Below are 16361 nucleotides of genomic sequence, written 5' to 3'. Positions count from 1 at the left end.
AGATTCTAGGCCCCAGACCCAAGGATCCAAAATTCAGTTGGTGTGAAGTGAGGACTGATAAAGTTGTATTTTAAAATAATTATCTTCCATGATATAGATGCTGGCAGTCTTTGATCCACAGTTAAAGGAAAACCCATATCAAAACAGTACTAAATGGCTTTAATCTTCGTGACTTCACCTGGTGGTTTGAACTTACCTTTCATCTCTGGGGTAAGGACAGGAGCACATTCTTCAAGCTTACTCTTCCTTGTCCTCCAAAATTCAGCTCAGTAATTATTTTATCAATAACATTTTTCTTGACATTGTATTTCCTACTTCCCTTATTCTTTGTCTCTGGTTCTCTTGCTTAGTGGACATACATCTTTTATGATGCCTCTCAACAGTTTTTTCCCCTTCTGCCAGTAACTGCACCCTGAATTTCATCTGGGTACCATCTTTTCTCTCTCTCCCAGTCATGGTGCTCTAAGCAGAGTTGGTTGCTCCCCTGACTCAGAGTCCAAACACGACTATATTTGGCCAATTAGAGCATCGCATTCCCCTTGTCATGGCAATTTGTTAAAGATGAGCAAATGGCCCAATCAGAACTAATGAAAAGTAATAACATTTTATTGGAAGTTCATGAAGAATAAACTTTCAGTTACACTGGAAATAAAACAGAGAAAAAAATGAATTCATCTTGCCTCCATCTGGAACCTGAAAACGAGACCAACCATTGAAAGACAGAAGATCCCAGAGATGAAAAGATCTAGCTCTTTTGATATTACTTGAGCCCCAGATCCAGCTATGAATGAAATTAGCTCCACCCATGAGCTTGTTAGTTATAGAGGTCAGTACATTTCCACTTTCCACAATCTATTTTGAGTTGGGTTTTTTTATAGCCAAAAACATCCTAACTAGTATACATACGAAAGAGTAACTGAGAAATACTCTGGCACTCATTCCACTGAAGTATAACTGTGGATACACTTTTCCGTTTTCAAGCCTACTCCATATAAACCACCCTCTGCCCTTACTATGTTGTGAGCAACTTTACAGAAACAAGTATATTCATTTAATTCCATATCCCCAGAAATTATCAAAATATATTGCAGATATTTGGTACAGAAATATTATTTGTTGAATGAAAGAAAAAATAAGTTAAATGTTCTATTTGCCAGTGAGCTTTCTGAGCATGGAGAGGAATTAAGATGCTTGCCATTTTTATGACTGAACTGTGTTCTCATCCTTTCTTCTTGGATATGTTTTTCTTTACAGTGTATTTTTTTTAAATCATTCTCATTTTAAGCAAATCTCTTGACATTTTGTCCTTTAATTTTTATTCTTAGGGAATAGCCCTTTTCTCTTTGAGTTGTGTCACACAACCACCTGTTTTATTACTTATTCTGTTTTTCTGTCTTTGATTACATTATGTAGTGTTTTTATTTAGCAGTTCAGAGTCATTCAGGCTGTTTTCTATAAGCATTTCCACCCACTTATGATATCTCACACCGAATTAACTTCCTGACACCTGGTAATAGATATTTACTATCCATTCTTTAACGTGCATCCAAGACTGTTTCTCTACCAAACCCAGAGCACAACTGAGCAATACTGTTTCCTACAACTCTTTCCACAGATTAGGAAAATAAACAGACAATCTGCCATTCTGCAATCATTTAATTAGCAAAAATACATCAAATGGGCATTACATGTATGATTCTAAGTTAGGTGCTATAAAGGATACAAAGACGAAAAGCACAGGGCTCTGTCCTTTGGGAACTATGGTGGAGGAGACCAAAGTAAACATACTGCAAGACAAAGTAAAAAAAAAAAAAATGCTACTTAAGTGTGCAAGAACTCAATGAAAAATAAATGAAAGAGCAGTGATTATATTTGGCTTGGGACCCAGAGATGATTCAGTCTGGACTGTGAATAATGGGTAATCACTTTAAAGGTGGGGACATGGTGCCAGTGGAGGGAACAGTAAGAGTAAAGATATGGAAGTCTCTGTCTTGATTCAATGTTCCATGTTTTTGGTGGACAAATATAGCTATTAGAATAAAATGCATAGAGGGACGTGGTGGGAAGTGAGATCAGAACAGGTAGAATATTAGTTTTGCTATTGCTGCTGTAACAAATAACCACAAACTGAGTGCCATGAAACAGTTCTGTAGGTCAGAAATGTGATATTGGTCTTATGGAACTAATATCAAGGTGCCAGCAGGGCTGTGCTTCCTCCTGGAACCTGGGGGGAGAGCTCATTTCCCTGTCTTTTCTAGCTTCTTGAGGCCCCCTTTCCCTTCCACCTTCAAATCTCTCTGACCACTTGTATTAATCTGTTCTCACTCTGCTAATAATGCATACCCAAGACTGGGTAATTTATAAAGGAGAGAGGTTTAACTGACGCACAGTTCAGCAAGGCTGGGGAGGCCTCACAATCATGAAGGCAAATGAGGAGCAAAATCACATTTTACATGTGGCAGTCAAGAGAGCTTGTGCAGGAGAACTCTCATTTATAAAACCATCAGATTTCGTGAGACTTATTCACCATCATGAGAACAGTGTGGGGGAAACTGCCCCATGATTCAATTTTCTCCACCTAACCCCACGCTTGACATGTGGGGATTACTAAGTTCAAGGTGAGATTTGGGCAGGGACAAACCATATCACCATTCTTTCATTGTTGCATTTCCCTCTGATCAGAACCAGGAAAGGTCTTCACTTTTCATGTGATTAGACTGAGCCTACCTGGAAAATCCAGGATAATCCAGGATAATCCTCCCATCTCAAAATCCTTCATCATATCCACAAACTCCCTTTTTCCATGTAAGGTGACATTCACAAGGTTTCAAGAATTAGGAGATGGATGTCTTTGCAGGGGGTTGAGGGGGGCATTTCTCCGCCTACCACAGGTGTTTGAAATTGTAAAGAACTTTGCCACAATTACTTTAACAATATATTTCAGGCTTGGTAATATGAAATATTACTCTAAAAACAGCAAATGCAATTAAAACAGTTCAAAGCTGAGAGTTCAAAATAATCCAACCTAAATGTTATTGGAAGCTGTGAACTCATGGACAATCAAGTTGTGTTTAAACATTTGCTCAATTCTTGTATTCACCTCTGTTTTACTATGGCTGTTTGCAACCAAATCAATAAGCAAGATTTATAATTTGCACATTAATATGAGTATTTGTTTTCCTTTCAGCTAATGCCATTAGTGATATAGATGCCACACTGAGTATTTCTGAAGTAGGAAAAGAAAAGTTAATAACACTTCTTTTTTTTTTTGAGACGTGTTCTCGGTCTGTTGCCCAGGCTGGAGTACAGTGATGCGATCTTGGCTGACTACAAACTCCGCCTCCCCGGTTCAAGCAATTCTCCTGCCTCAGCCTCCTGAGTAGCTAGGACTCCAAGCACATGCCACCACGCCTGGATAATTGTTTTGTATTTTTAGTAGAGATGGGGTTTCACTGTGTTAGTTGGATTGGTCTCGATCTCCTGACCTCGTGATCCGCCCACCTAAACCTCCCAAAGTGCTGGGATTACAGGCGTGAGCCACCACACCTGGCCAATAATATTTCTTTTTAAACGTATAGGTACAAAAACTCTAGCAGACATAATGTTACTAAACATGTAACTTATCAAAGAACTTGCACAAATACATGAAAATTTTTGTTGAATTTAATTTGGTTTATTCATTCAGCCAAGTCACTTTTAAGCAAACGATTTTTAAGCAACGATGATATACAAAGAATTTACATGCTTCTGTTCTTTAATTAGTTAGCTAAGCAGGTATTTAAGAAGAGCCTACTATGCACCAGGCACTGTTTAGCCACTCTAAATAAAGTAGGAAACAGAATAGGCTGAAATCACTGCCATCATATAATGGAGTGAATGGACAATGTACAAGAAAACTGAGCAAACTAAGTAGTGTTTCAGACTGTGATAAGCACGAAAGAAAAAAACTAAAGGAGGAGAGGGAAATATGAAATATTAGGGGTGCTGAAATTTCTGATGGTAAAGTTCATGGAGAAAGTGATTTTCAAATAAAGACATACAGTAAATGGGTTGATCTTATGGCTCTAGTTTTCATGATAGAAATCTGAAGCTTAACAGGCTCTAATTGACTGGTCCCAGTTCTCCTGGCCTCTGGGGTCCTTCCTTCCCCAGCTGTCACCCACCCTCAGGAAGACCAGGAAAGGCGGCAGGCAAAGCAAACATGAGTCAGATGCAGACTCTCTCCTGGAGGAGCTTCTGGGGCTGGGGAGGAAAGCAGGGCACAGATCATTGTAATCTATGGTACAAAATGATTTGCAAAGCACCATGACGGATCAGTGGGAACTGAGAAGTGCTTAAACAGGAGTTCTGTTTATCACCAAGAATGGCAAAGAGCCAGAAAAGCATTCAATCTATAGAATTCTCAAAACAGTTCTTCAGAATACAAGCTGTTCACAGCTGTCTTTTGATTTTTTTCTTTCTGTTCTTGTGATATGAAGCAAAACCCTAAAGCAAATGAGAGAAAAGACAAGTTTCCATGTAGCATCTTGTAATACCTGCATTATTTGAAGCTTGTGAGTGAAGAAGGGTGAGGGTTTTGGCCACTTTTGGTTAGCGTTCCTCCAAACGCAGCAGGCTCCACACGTACGCTGGCGGCCAGAAGCTGCCATTTGGAAACACAGGGGCCTTGTCTGGCATCTTATTCCTTATGTGCTTGCCTGTCAGTCAGCCTTCAGCCACCTGTGTTCTTTCCATTATGTTTTTGTTCCTTGTAATAAAGTAGATTTTCTTTCTTTGTGAGCGAGCATAAAGATACACAGAAAATAAAACCAGGTGCCTCTTCGCAAGGCTCCAGCATACAAGCACACAGATGAGGCATCTCAGCCTCTCCTGTAGGTTTCCCGAGAGGAAAATGCTGCTGCTGACATGAATAGCAGAGGCCAGACAATGATTCTTAGAGAAGATAAACAGCCTGTGATTCCCTCCTGACGGCTCCCGCTCCTTTCCTCGATGACCGATCCTGGAGCAAAAGGTCACGGGGATAATTCTGCACCTGCAGCCTGGGAGGACCATACTCAGTCCTCACAAAGAGCTCTCCCATAATTGATGCTAATTATTATTGAGTCAAATGCATCCTTTCATTGAGGGGCAGGTGGGAGACTCTGTCACTGTCAAGGCCGTTATACCAAAAGCAAATTTAGAATTCTTTGCACAGATGTGCCTATGCCCAAGAAGTCCCAAGTGTTGTATGTAGGTGGTTCATAAAGAATATATAATCAAAACTTTCTTCAATTCTATAATGACATGTTTGGACTCAGGTGAATGACAAATGCTTCCCAGTACCCAGGGCCAGAATATTGAGTGGAGGAGCATGATTTATTCACAAGAGCTTGAACTCTACTGCTGGGCCGTGGGTTGCATTTGAGAGTTTGCACCCAGCCATCTGCACTCTGAGAGAGGTTAACAACAGCTGTCGGGACCTTGGAATCCCCTGGGAATTTGCTTCTATGGATAGTCATTGCTTTCTGGTGACTTTTTTGAGAACATAGACCCAGTGAGGAAAATGAAGAGAAGGGGAAAAAAGAAAGGAAATGCTTCCAGCTCTAGGTAGAGCATGACTGGATTTAGCTGAATGCCAGGGTGAATATGGGGACTTTCACTTGATATTAACCACTCTTTGTTTTGGAGAAGAGTTTAAAAAAATGTTATTTTTTCTTGCTTTAATCCATAATTTCTACTTTTCTCACTATAACTAATAAACAATGGTTTTAAAGAGTTCTCATATATCAAAATACCATTGCAAAAGTGTACAATGATACATGGTATTCGCATTTATAATTTTATTCTGAATTTTGATTGTTGTATTTGTAAAAACACAACTCTACCCTTTAAACCAACCATTAATTGGAGAAAAAAGGGCCTACATATTCACTGATTTATCAGATAACTATTACACTCCGACTGTTTTCTGGACATTTATTCTGGGCTCTGACACAAAGATAGGGAAGGCCTTATACTTCTCATTATTTTTACTACAGAACTTTAAAGATGCTGCCCCACTATTTTCTAATTCACATTATTTCTAATAAGAGCTCTAATGCCATCCTTATCTTTATATCTTGTCAAGTTATATGTCTTCTCTTCTCTGGCTGCATTAAACATTTTTCTCTTTATTATAGTCTGTAGGCAATTTAATTTATGTTAAGACTTCTATGTAAATTTCTTTAAGTTCTTTGTGTTTGAGTTCATTGAGCTTTTTGGATCATTTTCACCTAATTTAGAAATTTTTCAGTCATAATTCTTCAATTATATTTCTTTCCTCCTTTTTCAACCCTGGGAGCGCAAACCATATATGTGCTCAAAATTGGGCTGCAGTTTGCTGACGGTGCATTCATATTTTTTTCCCTCTCTTTTCTCTATATATTTTACTTTTTGATTATTTACATTACTAGGACTTTAAATTCACTAATTTTTTTTCTAGCGTTTAATCCATTGTTAATCTCATTCTTTAGATGTTGTTTTTAGCTCTAGAAGTCCTATTTGTCTTTTTAATACTTCTACATCTCTTTTAACATGTTCATGCTTTCCTCTACCTTTTTGAATATAGGGACTATAATTATAATAACTGTTTTTATGTCCTTATCTACTAATTTTATTATATGTGTAACTTCTGGATCTATTTCTACTAGTTAATTTTTCTCATTACCGTCCTTTGTGAATAAGGAATGTTTCCTTAAATATCCCTAAGTTCTGCTTTAGGATGTAGTTAAGTTACTCGGAAAAATTTTGATCCTTCCAAGGCTTGCTTTTTTGCTTTGTTAGATGTACATGACCGCTCTTTGAGTTAGGGCTAATTTGGCTTCACTAGTGAGGCAATACTTTTCTGAGTACTCTATTAGTGCCCTCTGTATTACAAAAATGTTTCACTCCGGCAAGTGTGACATGAACTACTTCTGGTCTTGGGTAATCTCCAGAAACTGTTCCAATTGCTTCAGCATTTTTTTCCCTAAGACTGCAGTCATTTGCTCACAATCATGTGCTGACAGATTTTAGCTGAAGACTTAAGGAAAACTCTATGTCTTCAGAACTCTCTCTCCTCTCTGGCCCTCTATCCTGGGAATTCTAGCCACCTTGATCTCTCCAAATCCTCCACTCTGTGCTTTCAATTCTGAACTTGCTTCTGAATTATCTGGGGGTATCTATTAAACTGGAGATTCTGAAGCCATGTACACTACCTGAATCGTAATTTCTGAAGATGAGACCCAGAATTCAGCAGGTTCATAAGTTCCCAATAATGCTGCTGACTTATGAGAACCACAGCCCTGATTTAATCTTTCTGAAAGTTTGTCAATTGCCAAATCCAACAGCCTTCTCTGGGCTTCAGTCTCCTTAACTTCGCATCTTCATGCTTTCCTTTTGGATATCCTAGTACTCTAATGTAAACAACAGGAATTTACTAGTTATCTGAGCTCGATAGTCATTCACATACTGTCAAGGAGAGAAAGAACTTGGCCTGGAGCTTAAAAGATTCAAATCCTAGACTGAGCAGTACTATTGACTTGCTCTAGGATACTGTGTGACACTGAAACACTGTTCCCCCCATCTGCCAAGTGAACAATAGTAATTAAATCCACCCTATGAGGTGGCTATAATGATCAAATGAAAATAGATATAAATGCATATACACAGTGTAAAGATCTCTCAACTTTTCTTACATGTGTTCCATTTCTTTGTCCTTTGCTCATGCATTCCAACAATATCCCTCAGGGAGATGTTCCAGCTTATTCATTCTATCTTCTGCTATTCCCAATGTACCACTCAGCACATTTATTGAATTGCTTTTATTTTTAACTTCTGTGAGCATGTTTTTCCAAGATCTCTGTTTCTTTCTCATGAAATCTTTTTCTTGTCTTATAAATGCACTATCATCTAAAACCTCTCTGAGATAGAAATTGTACCTGTGTTAGTTGTTTTCTGTTTGTTCTTCTCACTCCACTGCATTGGGCATTCTGTTATTTAGTGACTATGGGGCTTCTTTTTTTCTGGTGCTGCTTTTAGTCAAATCCTCAGTGATTGTTGATGGTTCATATTTGCATATGATAATCAGTGTTTAATTGTTTGTGAACATATGTTCCGATTAAAGTAGGCTTCTCTGAAAATTGTATGGAAGGACAGGAATGTGGTCTGCCAGCTTGTGAAGATTCTTTCAGAGTGTGGGAGCTCTCTGCTAATTCAGTAGTCTTAAATTAGTTGGGGTACTTTCCTACTTTTCAAGGCCTAATATTTATTCTGGGAGCTTTTTATGCCAAAAATACACACTTCAGGAAGTAACGTATTTATGGCTTTAGCATGTGCAAGCTGAAGTCCATTGCTCCTCTTTCTTTCTTTCTTTCTTTCTTTCTTTCTTTCTTTCTTTCTTTCTTTCTTTCTTTCTTTCTTTCTTTCTCTCTTTCCTTCCTTCCTTCCTTCCTTCCTTCCTTCCTTCCTTCCTTCCTTTCTTTCTCTCTCTCTCTCTCTTTCTTTCTTTCTCTCTCTCTGTCTTTCTTTCTTTCTTCCTTTCTTCTTTCTTTCTTTTTCTTCTTTCTTTCTTCTCTCCCTCTCTTTCTCCAGTTTCCTGATGGAGGGTGAAGTTTTTTTTAGGCCTCACTCTTTTTTTTTCCTATACTCCCATCAGTAGTGTGAAGAACCTTATCTTTGAAGATCACTCACATTATTAAAGAGCTAGGTTTTCTTTGGAGATAGTTTTAAAAAAGGATATTTGGTAGACTCATAGCTACTGCCTGTCGTTTAACATAAGTAGACACCAAGTAGACACAAGAGGGGTGAAATTGCCCTGGTTGATCAAAATATGGTACTTCAGTTACCCTATTTCCTAAGCTCCTTTTGATTTTTGATTCCGAGTTTTGATTATAAGTGTAATTGCTTTTAAAAGTAATTTTCTCATCTATGTGTTTTGGCTGTTGTTATCTCTGCTTTTGTTTCTCTGACATTCTGACTCCATCTGCTTCCTATCTTTCAGGAATTCCTCAAAATTTCCCAGGAGCTGGTGGTGTCCTTTCTGTTTGTAACTGCTATTCTGGATTTGTTTCTCTAAAAAAATTTAAGTAGTAGACTGGGTATGGTGGCTCATGCCTGTAATCTCAGCACTTTGGGAGGCCAAGGCAGGAGGATCTCTCGAGCCCAGCAGTTTGAGACCAGCCTGGGCAACATAACGAAACCACATCTCTACAAAAAAATATGAAAATTAACTGAGCATGGAGGCACACACTTGTAGTTCCAGCTACTCGGGAGACTGAGGTGGGAGGATCACTTGAGCCCAGTAGGTTGAAGCTGCAGTGAGCCCTGATAGCACCATTGCACTCTAGCCTGACCAAAAGAGCAGGATCCTGTCTCAAAACAGAAAATATCAATAAATTAGGTAGTAGGAAAGATGGATGCATGTGCTCTGTCCTCATGTTAATATAATCTTTACCTTAGTACCTCTAATTTTAATAATCAGAGGGGAAAAAAGCTAAATGATTTAAATAAATTCTTGGAGAATAGTTTTCTAAATGTGTTCCCAAATTTTGAATATGTGCTTATTTAGAACCTGTGACTCCCTTTACACGGTTGCCTTATTGATGGTCTCTTATCCAATTTCATAATTAATTAGCAAATTGAAAAAGTTGATTAAAACAAGGAATCATAAAAATCATAAAAATGATTATAATAATGATACATATGTACATGTTCTTTCAATGTCTGTGTGTGTATATATATGTGTATATATGTGTGTGTGTATATATATTCTTGTGTCAGTCTTTTGATTAGAAGCCATTATTTTGGGGTGCAAATATCTTGTTTGTAATTGTAATTCACCTGACTTACATAGAACATGTCCGTTGAGACATCATCTGTGTTTTCCAGTTTTTCGTTACTCTCTAGTGGACAAGAATGTAAAGCCATCTGAGTGGAGAATTCTTCTGTATCTTTATTATTTACATCCTTTGGTCCTAATCATTCACAGTTGCCTAGTCCGCATCTCTTTTGCAATAATTATTTAACAATTCTCCTTTTTGCAATACTTCAAAAATAGTTTTTATCGAAACAACCCCCTCTTTGCACTCCCATTTCATTTGTTTATGTAATATTTAAATTGTGTAGTTACAATAAGTACAGTGGGCATAAACACTTTGGGAACTAAGATACCTAATGTCTATAAGAATACAGTTTGGGCTGGGCACGGTGGCTCACACCTGTAATCCCAGCACTTGGGAGGCCAAGGCGGGTGGATCACAAGGTCCAGAGATTGAGAACATCCTGGCCAACGTGGTGAAACCAAGTCTCTATTAAAAATATAAAAGTTAGCTGGGCGTGGTGGCGCTTGCCTGTAGTCCCAGTTACTCAGGAGGCTGAGGCAGGAGAATCATGTGAACCTGGGAGGCAGAGGTTTCAGTGAGCAGAGATTGTGCCACTGTACTCCAGTCTGGTGACAGAGTGAGACTCCTTCTAAGGAAGGAAGGAAGGAAGATAGGAAGGAAGGAAAGAAGGAAACAATTTGGCTGGTGGATACAAAAATGCAAGAGCAAGTGAAATTTCAGCTGTGAGTGCTTAGAGACTATGAGCATCAGGCTATGTTTAAAGTGGGAAGAGAGCTCTGTTTGATCTGACAATTATGTTAAGTGAACACCGGTTAAAAAGGCTTTAGTATAAATAGGTCATTGTCATTTATTCTACACAACAATTCTAAGCATTCTATCAGATTCCCAGGATATAGAGACTGACATGATGAATAAAAACAGTTAAAACACACACACACACACACACACACACACACACACACACAATAAGATGTAATAAAAAGCTCAGACAGGTTTGTGTATGTACTTATAATAAACAGGGCACTATAAATAATGGGGAAAAACTAGTCATTTAGAAAATGACCATAGGAAAATTGACTCACTATATGGAGAAAAAATAAAACTGGATTCCTACCTATTGCCACATACAATGGTAGAGTCCAGATGAATTAAATACCAAAATGTGAAAGACAAACCTGAAAGTTAGTAAAATAAAAATATAAAGAGAATATCTTTTTGATTAAGAGATGAGGTGGGGAAGGACTTTGTAAACAAGCTTCAAAAAGTACAAACTATAAGGTAAACTTGATTGTTTTACATCAGAATAAGTATTTCTGTTCAGTAAGAGATTTAATGGATTACGTAATAGACATGTGGCAAAATGGGAGAATATATTTCAATGTCTAAGTCTACTCTGGAAATTTCTTCATATATAAGGTACACAAGGAACTCCTGAAAATCATCAACATTAACAAAAAACAGCAATCCTATAATAAGAATGCATAATGATACAGAAAAGAAGAACCCCCAAAATGCTGAGAAGTATGTAAAGTGATTCTTAAATACATCAGTAATCAGAGAAATGCAAAATAAAAAACAAAATATCATTTTACATGGCTAGACAGCTAAAAATTTGGAAGGTAAGTAATGCCAAGTATTGGTGAGGACATTGGCATATTGATCTTCTCATATGCTTCTGGTAGGAGGCGAGATAGGTTCAGCTATTTTGGAGAATATTTTTGCACCACTTAGTCAAATTAAATATGTGAGTTTCCTGTGACCCAGCAATACAGCTTTTAGGAGATAGTTATATTTATACACATTTATACACACATATATGTACATATAACATATGTATACATAAAAATATACACTATACGCATATGTGTATATATTTATAATATGCATAAACATTGTGCACACACACACACAAATTGTCACAATCTAAAGGGACTTGTAAATGAATGCTTGTTATTTTAGTTATTGTGGTGATGGGAATTTGGAAGCAACCAGTAAAATGTCCTTGTGAGAATAAATAGGCAAATTGTGGCAGCTGTATTAAAGAGAACATTATGCTCCAGTTAGATGCAATTGATGAAATATATACATGGCACCATGAAAGGATCTTAAAAATATAGTACTGAATAAGCAAATCAAAACACAGAGTATGTTAAATTAACAAACTAAAACACAGACTATGCATAATACCTTTAATAAAAAATTTAAATACCCACGTATGAAACAAACCAATTTACAAGGACATGTATGTATATGAGGGTGCACATGAACACATTACTCAGGTTGCCTATGGGACAACAGAGAGAAATTGGAGTGTATATAGATAAAAGGGTTTAAATAAGTGAGTAAATAAATTAGTACTAGGTGTTGGATGGTTTTGTGAGAACAAAGTGAGATAATGTGCAATGAACTCAGAAGTAAAATTAACTTAGCTCTCCTCACATGAGGTCCCAAATATTTAGAAGAAAATAAGTCTCAATAAAACATAAATCCCATTCTCTGAGAACACATCAGATGACTAAGTACTCAAAATAACAGAAGACAGCAAGTGCAGCGTGCTAATGGAGAACTTGCGAGAAATAACTCACATCTGGAAAACTCCCTGGAAGGGTTGACACATAATTCTGAAAGATGAATGTGAATTATCCAGGTGAGGTGAATGGAAAGTAACATAAAAGAAAGAAAAATGGGATGTTTTTCAGTAAGAAAGAATTTTTATAACTTATAATATGGTTGCATTTAATGATTATAGTCATACAAATTAGTAAAGATTTTGTCCTGATCTTAGATATCAACATTATAATGTATTTGCTGAGTGTTTCTTATGTGAAATGATGTTTGAAATTCTAAAATATCTGTGGGAAATTCAGATATTCCTATGTGGCTGTAGTCACGATATCAGTTAGAAATTGCATTTGGCTGCAAGAGGTCTGTACAACAGTGGGTTAAACAAGGTAGAGATTTATTCCTCTTTCACATAGAGGAAATGCAGAAGCATACTGTTCAGGGCTGCTGTGGCATATCACTGTAATGCTTAGTTTTATGTGTCCACTTGACTAGGCCATGGATGGCCTAGATATTTGGTCAAACATTATTCTGGGTGTGCTGTGAGGGTGTTTGTTATGAGATTAACATTTAAACTGGTAGACTGAGTAAAGCAAATTGTCCTTCCTAAAGTTTCTGAGCCTTAGTCAATCAGTTGAAGGTCTGAAGAGAACCAAAAGCTTAAATAAGACAGAAATTCCTGCTGCCTGACTGTCTTCAAGCAGGGACATCAGCCTTTTCCTCTCCTTCTACTTAAACTGAAACATCAGCTCTTGAACCTGCTGAGCTTCAGACTGGAATCACACAATTGGCTCTCCTGGATCCCCAGCTTGTTGATTGCCCATCTTGGGACTTGTCAGCCCTCATATCCTCATGAGACAATTGTTTATAGTAAATCTCCCTCTCTCTCTCTCTCTTTCTCTCTTTATTCTCCCTTCCTTCCCCTCCCCTTTTGTTCCCTCCTCTCCCTTTATCTTTCCCTCCCTCTCTCCCTCATTCTCTCTCTCTCCCACTCTTTTGAATGCTGGTTGTTACCATGGAATGCCAGCCCTCAATTTTTTGTTCCAAGCAGCAAGCTGAAGAAAGATGGGAGGGCTGACATCCAGCCAAATCAGCTCACCCTACACCTTCTGCTACAACTTACTGGCCAGTTCTTCGTCGTGTGGCCTCTTTATCTCAAAAGAAAGCTGGGAAATGCGGTTTCTCAGTTGGATACACTACCTTTCCCACACCCAACAGAAAACAGAGTTCTGCTCAGGAAGAAGTAAAGATTGAACATGGATAGACATCTTTCAGTCTTTGTCATAGCAACTAACGCCTATTGGCACATAGTAAACATTCCATAAATATGAGTTGAATCAAAAATTTTAAATTTTCATAAAATTATGCATTTCTCATAGAATTGTAAAGAAACAAAATATTGAGCTCTGAGTTCTATTACTCTACTCCATTCACAAATTCATGCACAGCATAAATTCTAAAGAAATGTTGAATGACTTTTAAGTGCCGAGAATTTGTCAAATTATGTTAATGAATTATTGTAGAATAATCTTCTTAGAGAACAACAGATAAAACTTTATCAGACAGGTAGTAATCATATAAATACATAAAGTATTTAAATGTAAATCAATTTTTCTAAGTTGTTCTAGCATATTTGAAGAGTTATCTATTTTTAATAAGTTCAAACATTCGTCTTTGGCCTTATGATATTATTAATCTAAGAAAAATGTTCTTTATTGGAAGTAAAACCTAAATTTCAGCCAAGGCACTTAGTAATCATAAAATATAAATGGATGAATGCTATCTCATGGAAATTTTGCCTAGATATACTAGCTCTTACCCTAAAATGTAAAATATATGTATTTCAGGCATTTAAAATATAATATATGCTTTCAGTATTAATTGGTGATTAATTATGTTGAATATTTTAAGTTTTTTTTCAATTTTTTCTGAGCAAGACAGAATAGCAGAGCTTAATGACATGAATCTTGATAGTCTGTGCTCAGAGAAAAAATCAGTCAATACAGTAATTCATTTGTCATATTGATTCATGAGAAGTCAGTTATACTTAAACACACACACACACACACACACACACACACAGCTCTTAGTGACAACAGGTTAAAAGCAAAAACGATCAAGCTATGCTCACTCATGGAAAAGAGATAACTCAATCACTGCTAGAATGACACTTTCTGATTTTGAAAAGTTCACAGGTGGGTCGCCTCTGCTTCTTACCTGAGAGAGTTCCCAGTGCGAGTGATGTACATTGCTGGTGCTACAGGTGCCAGTAGAAGGATCTCTAGGGCAGTAGAATCCCATGGCAACACAGCAGATAAAAATGACTCAGCCCTCTGCTGCCAAAGGTCTTTGCCAGTCTGTGAAAAGCAAGGACGTCAGTTGTGATTCAGTCCTTGGTATTAATAGAGGGGAATGGTGTTGTTCATCAGTAAATGCCATTCATCCATCCTGCATATTCATTGGTCCATATTCTTTTTCCCTATTTAACCAACCATTGCCATCCTTTACCATCCATCCCACAGTGAGTCTGAAAATCTGTGGTGTAAGAACTGGTTATTGCAATTAGATTATTGCTACAACCACATAATATGGCATGTCATATATCAGAAAGAAGTGATAGAGTTAGCTAAAAAGTTCTTAATTTCTCAGATTTTGGCGGAACAACTTTCTGATTTAAACATCAAACATAAAATATAGATATTATCTTTTGAAAACAATAGGATATGTATCTTTCTACCTTATAGTGCATTTCGCATTGGTGATAACATTTGACTCTATGTAAAATGCCAGTGTTTCAGCTTCGATTACTTTGGTTCAAATCTTGGACTTTATTTATAAAACAGCATATGTTAATATACTCCCTTTGTCCCTATTGCTCTTTTTGATGCCCTTGTCATCAATTAGCATGACCAATGCTACCTTTAAGTGACAAGATTGAACCAAATGCTCAGTACCTTACCATTCTGTAATTGAGATCAATATGATGACACTATTTTTGATACTAGTTCTAAACATATTTTGTGGCAGAAACCTGATTTGAGATAATAAAACAAATGTAACAAAACCATTATCTGGTATTTTCTTTCACCATTTTGTCCTGAATTTTGGACATGAAATGATAAATAAAATCAAACTTCGTGAGTCGATTTGGCTAAAGTTTAGAGCAAAGTTTCAGGGTTTCCTATTTTTTTTTCATGAGAAAGTGACATATTCCACATCACTCTCATATCAATATCCTAGAAAAGGAGGTAAAACAGTGTTGCCCTTCACAGAGTCAAGTTCGACAAGAAGTATCTGAATGGAAATGGAAGAGACTCACATAGAGAAGTTGAAACATATTTTTTGCCAAATAATATCCCTGACAACTGGGATCTTAAGCTGTAAGGTTTTTCACTGCCTCCTTTGGGATCCTCCATAACCAATATATGACTTGGCCATGTGAGTATTCCAGGCCTGAGGATTGATCCCAAAATATTTACCTTGAAGCTGATCACTCAAAACAGCTACGTTAAAGAATCACTACTTAACCTTACTTAAACCGTGAATCATTTTGGATTCTTGTCATGCAATTAAGTCAGGTGAAATTAGAATAATAGCTCGGTCCATACTTGGGGTGCCTATTATTTCTTGCACTGCCCTCTGCTGGCAGGCTTTGTTCACCCAGTCTCACAGGTATGGTTGGTTGCTCCTTTGTCAAGGTCAGTTGAGCCAGCCTCCACTCAAAGCTGTTAAAAAGTCTCCTCTGAATTAGTGTCCTCATTCAATAGCTCGTTCTCTTGGGTAGTGGTTCTCAAAGTGTGGTCCCCAGATCAGCAGCATCAGCACCACCTGCAACTTGTTAGAAATGCGCATTTTGGGGCCCACCACAGACCCTCTGCATCATGAATTCTGGAGGTGAGGAGCAGGAATCTCAATCTTGTAATAAACCCTTCATATGGTTCTGATGCCCACTAACTTTAT

At 37.4% G+C, this 16361-nt stretch overlaps 1 long non-coding RNA gene across 1 annotated transcript in view; it reads right to left on the bottom strand.

Moving 5' to 3' along the window:
* The window catches only part of LOC144340711 (uncharacterized), a 44698-nt gene extending 29647 nt beyond the window's left edge, over window positions 1-15051 (bottom strand). Inside the window, exon 1 of the long non-coding RNA XR_013416981.1 lies at window positions 14619-15051. This is a non-coding gene — a long non-coding RNA (uncharacterized LOC144340711). The remainder of the gene's footprint in view (window positions 1-14618) is intronic.
* Window positions 15052-16361: the final 1310 nt, after the last annotated feature.

The sequence above is a fragment of the Macaca mulatta genome, chromosome 4, assembly GCF_049350105.2.
Source record: "Macaca mulatta isolate MMU2019108-1 chromosome 4, T2T-MMU8v2.0, whole genome shotgun sequence".
NCBI lineage: Eukaryota > Metazoa > Chordata > Mammalia > Primates > Cercopithecidae > Macaca > Macaca mulatta.
This window is presented reverse-complemented; position numbering and strand designations above follow the sequence as displayed.